At 39.6% G+C, this 5770-nt stretch overlaps 2 pseudogenes; both read left to right on the forward strand.

Moving 5' to 3' along the window:
- The first annotated feature begins 1085 nt into the window (after positions 1-1085).
- LOC102815902 lies at positions 1086-1779 on the forward strand (annotated as a pseudogene).
- Positions 1780-3686: 1907 nt separating this feature from the next.
- On the forward strand, positions 3687-4463 carry LOC102816293 (annotated as a pseudogene).
- The last annotated feature ends 1307 nt before the right edge of the window (positions 4464-5770 follow it).

The raw sequence follows: 5770 nt of genomic DNA on the forward strand, positions 1-5770 counted from the left end.
CAAAATAAACCTTGGGTATATCCCACCTGAAGTTAGAGACCATCTCGAGAACAGATTGAATGCATTGAACACTAATGACCAATAACCACATGAGTTATGGGATGATATCAAGGACATCATGCATGAAGAAAACAAAAGGTAATTTTACAGATACAAAAATAGAAAAGACAAAAAGGGAAGAACATGCTCAACATTTCTCAAACTGAAAGAACTGAAGAAAAAAAATGGGTCTCGAGTTGCAATATTGAAGGATTCAATATTGAATGAAAACTGCAAAGTGCCAATAACACAACCTTGCTTGCTGAAAGCAAAGACTTGAAATACTTATTGATGAAGATCAAACACTATAGCAAGCAGTCTGGATTGTAACTGAATGTAAAGAAAATTAATATTCTCACAACTGGACCATTAAATAACATCATGATAAATGAAGAAAGATAGAAGTTGTCAAAAACTTCAATTTTCTTCGGTCCACAATCAACACTCAAGGAAGCAGAAATCAAGAAATCAAAAGATGTTTTGCATTAGACAAATCTGCTGCAAAAGTTCTCTTTAAAGTGTCCAAGAGTGAAAATGTCATTTTTAAGACTAAGATGCATCTGACATATGAGATGGTATTTTCAATCACCTCACATGCATGTGAAAGTTGGACAGTGAATAACAAAGATTAGAGCAGAGTTGATGCATTTAAATTACGGTGTTGGCAGTCCCAAGGACTGCTTCAGTGAATAAATAAATCTGTATTGAAAGTAGTACAGCCAGAATTCTCCATAGAAGCAAGGCTAGTAATCTTTCTCTTTCATACTTTGGACATATTATCAGGAGGTATCAGTGCAAAGAGATGACCATCATGCTTGATAAAAATGAGGGTCATAAAAAAAAGGGAAAGGCTCCCAACAAGATGGATTGGCACAGTGACAGCAACAATGGACTCAAATATAACAATGGTGAGGATGGCGCAGGACAGAGCAGAGTTTCCTTCCGTTGTACCTAGGGTCGCTATTTGTTGGAACCTACTTGAAGGCACTTAACAACAATAATATTGAAAGCTTCAGTATTGAAAGATTCAGGAAGATTAAAAACAGATGGAAAGAGTCTCTTTCCCTCTGGCACACCACAAAGATTCTGGTGTTGACATAGGCCGCCACTCCACCGGTTACCAGTATTGTAAGAACAAGCCCTATCCAAAGTCCCGCTTCTACCGAGGTGTCCCTGATGCCAAGATTCCTATCTTTGACCTGGGTCGGAAGAAGGCCAAAGTGGATGAGGTCTCACTCTGTGGCAACAATGTATCAAGATAAATATGAGCAGCTTTCCTCAGAAGCCCTGGAAGCTGCCCGTATTTGTGCCAACAAGTACATGGTGAAAAGCTATGGCAAAGATGGCTTTCATATCCGAGTGCGGCTGCATCCGTTCCATGTCATCTGCATCAACAAGATGTTGTTCTGTGCTGGGGCTGACAGGCTCCAGACAGGGATGTGAGGGGCCTTTGGAAAGCCCCAGGGCACTGTGGTTAGGGTCCACATGGGCCACGTCATCATGTCCATCCGCACCAAGCTTCAAAACAAGGAGCATGTGATTGAGGCCCTAGGCAGGGCCAATTTCAAGTTCCCTGGGCGTCAGAAGATCCACATCTCCAAGAAAAGGGGCTTCACCAAGTTCAATGCTGATGGGTTTGAAGACATGGTGGCTAAGAAGGGCCTTAACCCAGATGGCTGTGGGGTCAAATACATCCCCAACCGTGGCCCCTTGGACAAGTGGAGAGCCCTGCATTCATGAAGGCCCTGGCAGCACTGACCTGTGCTCTCCAGTAAATTCAATGTCTCCATTTCAAAAAAAAAAAAAAACAGATGGAAGAAATATACAGAGTCATTGCACCCAAAAGAATTGGTGACATGCAACCATTTCAAGAGGTACCATATGATCAAGAACTGATGGTATGAAAAGAAATTATATCCAAGCTGCTCAGAAAGCATTGGCAAAGCTAATGCTCCAAGAACATCATTTGAAATATTTCAACAAACTGTTGTAGCTCTCAAGACATTCTCTTATCTATGCCAAGAAATTTGGAAGACAGCTACCTGGCCAATCAACTGAAAAAGTTCCATATTTGACCATCTTTAAGAAACGTTACCCAAGAAAATGCTGTAAGCATCGAACAATATCAGTATGTTGTTGTTTTTAAGTACCATGGAGTCGGTTCCGACTCATAGCGACCCTGCACCGGGTTTCCGAGGGTGTAAATCTTTATAGGAGCAGAGCATTTCATCTTCCTCCTGAGGAACTGCTGGTAGTTTCAAACTGCTGACCTTGAGGTTAGCAGCCCGATTCGTAACCACATGCAAGTAAAATTTTGTTAAAGATAATTTTTAAGTATTTGAAGCAGTACATTGACAGGAAGCTGCCAGAAATAGAAGCCAAATTCAGAAGAGGAGTTGGAATGTGGGATGTCATTGCTGATGTCACATGGATCTTGGCTGAAAGAAGAAAATACTAGGAAGGTGTTAACTTGAGTTTCAATGACTATGTAAAGGCCTTCAACTGTGTGAATCATAACAAATTATGGTTAACATTAAAATGAATGGGAAATCCAGAATAATTAATTTTCCTCATGAAGATCTTGCACACAGACCAACAAGCAGTCCTTCTAACAGAACAAGGGGATACTGAATGGTCCAAAATCAGGAAAAGTTTGCATCAGGGATGTATCCTTTCACCATATTCAATCTGTATGCTGAGAAAATAATGTAAGAGATGTGACTTTGAGAAAAAGAACGTGGCATCAGGATTGGAGGAAGCCACATTAATAACTTGAAATATGCAGATGACAGACCCTTGCTTGTTCAAAGCGAAGACGAGTTGAAGCACTAACTGATGAAGATCAAAAACAGTTTTCACTATGTTGTTGTTAAGTGTCATCTAGTCGGTTCCGACTTATAACGACTCTGTGTAGAGTCTCCAAGGAGTGGTTGGTGAGTTTGAACTGCCAACCTTGTGGTCCAAACTGACTCGCAGTCCAGTGCTTTATCCCACAGCACCACTCCTTGAGTCCAGAGTTCACTAGATTACACATTAATGTAAAGAAAGTAAAAATCTATACAACTTGATCAATAAACAATAATATGATCAACAGAAAAAAGATTGAAGTTTCCAGTGATTTCATTGTACTTGAATCTACATTCAATGCTCATGGAAGCAGCAGTCAAGAAATCAAATGACTACATAAAAATAAAACCTGAAAACAGAAAGAGATCAAATAACATATTAAAATAGAAAAACTTTTTAAATTATTAAAAAGCAAAGATGTCACTTTGAGGACGAAGGTACTCCTATCCCAAGCCATGGTAATATCACCCACCTAATATATATGTGAAAGCTGGACACTAAATAAGGAACACTGGAGAATAGCCAATGCCTTTGAATTGTGATGTTGCCTAACAATATTGAATATATCATAAACTTCCAGAGAAATGAAAAAAATCTGTCGTGAAAGAAGTACAAGAATAGAGAGACTTCATCTCTGATATTTTGGACATGTTATCCAGAGAGACCATCCCCTGGAGAAAGACATCATGTTTGATAAATTAGAGGGTCAGAAAATAAAAGGAAGACCCTCAATGAGATGAATTGAAACAGTAGCTGCAACAATGAACTCAAAGATGTCAACACGCATACTCAGCGCAGCCATGGCTCATGGTCCAAAGAAGCATCTTAAGTATGTGGCTGCCCTAAAGCATTGGATGCTGGACAAACTGACTGGTGTGTTTGCTCCACGCCCATCCCCATGCCCCCACAAGCTCAGAGAATGCCTACCACTGATCATTTTCTTAAGGAACAGACACGTAAGTATGCCCTGACAGGAGATGAAGTTGAAAAAAATCTGTGTGCAGTGGTTCATTAAGATTGATGGCAAGGTCCGAACTGATATAACGTATCCTGCTGGTTTTATGGATGTCATCAGCATTGACAAAACCGGAGAAAATTCCTGTCTGGTCTATGACACCAAGGGTTGATTTGCTGTTCATCGTGTTATACCTGAGGAGGCGAAGTACAAGTTGTGCAAAGTAAGAAAGATCTTTGTGGGCACAAAAGGAATCCCCCATCTGGTGACCTATGATGCTCGTACCATACACTGCCCTGATCCCCTCATCAAGGTGAATGATACCATTCAGATTGATTTGGAGACTGGAAAGATTATGATTTCATCAAGTTTGACACTGGTAACCTGTGTATGGAGGTGCCAACTTGGGAAGAATTGGTGTGATCACTAATAGAGAGAGACATCCTGGTTCTTTTGTGTGAAAGATGCCAATGGCAACAGCTTTGCCACTCGACTTTCCAACATTTTCGTTATTGGCAAAGGCAACAAACCATGGATTTCTCTTCCCCTGGGAAAAGGTATCTGCTTTACAATTGCTGAAAAGAGAGATAAGAGACTGGCTGCCAAGCAGAGCTGTGGGTGAAATGTTCTCTAGGTGATATGAATGAACAAATCTTTACATAATTAAAGATATTAAACACAAAAAAAAAAAAGAAAGAAAGAAAGAAAGAAAAAAAAGATGTCAACACTTGTAGTGACAGCACAGGACCAGGCAGTATTTAATTCTGTGGTACATCGGGTCACTATAAACCAGAATCAACATTACAGCACCTAACAATAATAATAAAAATACCCATTTAAAATGGTCTGTTAAATCCCTCATACATAGTCGTGACCTGAATATAAAACACCAATATAAGTTCTTTCATTTGTGCAGATGCAATTCATACTTTGTTTCTAAATGGTTGTTTTTGTTGTTCTTAAGTGCCATCAAGTCATTTCCAACCCACAGGAGAATCCTGTAGAAGGATTCCAAAGAGCAAATGGTGAGCTTAAACTGCCAACCTTGTGGTTCAAACCTACTTTGTAGTCCAAAGCATTAACCCACAGTGCCACACCAAGACTTCTATCTGCTAGTGGAACCTTAATATGTCACTCCAAAATTATACCACACCCTCTTCCCCAATTTAAAGCTTGCGTACATTGAAATGTTTAAGTTGTAGCAAAGAGGTAGACTTCTCAGATCCCCTCCACAAAAAGATTAGCTGCCCAGTTGCAAGGATTGTAGTTAGCAAACCAAATGAGAAAGAAATTTCAAGACATGAAGAGACAGAATACAATCAAAGTATTTGCTAATGGCTGCTTACTGTCTGATTGAAAAAATATATATATTATACATTTGTATATTACCTACACTGATTTCAAATTTTCTTTTTCTGAAAATCCAATCTGTTCTGAATACCAACTTCTCTTTTTTATGTTTGTTTATGCTAGATATAATGGGTCAGTAAAAACAAGGATGTTGTTGTTGTTGTTATGTGCCGTGGAGTAGGTTCCGACTCATAACGACCCTGCACAGGGTTTCTGAGGCTGTAAATCTTTACGGGAGCAGAAAGCCTCATCTTTCTCCCGCGGAACAGCTTCCTTCATAAAATGGACTGAAACAATGGCTACAACACAGGCCTCAAACACAACAAAGATTGTGAGGACGGTGCAAGACCGTGTCATGTTTCATGGCGTTATACATAAAGTCATCATGAGTTGTAGCTGACTCAATGGTAACTAGCAATAATGGAGCCACAAAGGGAAATTTGACAAAAGTCTTCGAAAACAGTGGTCAGAAAGTAAAAAAGAAAGTATTAATATCAAGTGAGATTTCAGGAAAGTTCCCATGTTGGATGGATATGTGGCACCATGCATAGAGAAACACAATTGTGGATTACAAACTGT

This window comes from Chrysochloris asiatica, unplaced genomic scaffold (assembly GCF_000296735.1).
Source record: "Chrysochloris asiatica unplaced genomic scaffold, ChrAsi1.0 scaffold00219, whole genome shotgun sequence".
Taxonomy (NCBI): Eukaryota; Metazoa; Chordata; class Mammalia; order Afrosoricida; family Chrysochloridae; genus Chrysochloris; species Chrysochloris asiatica.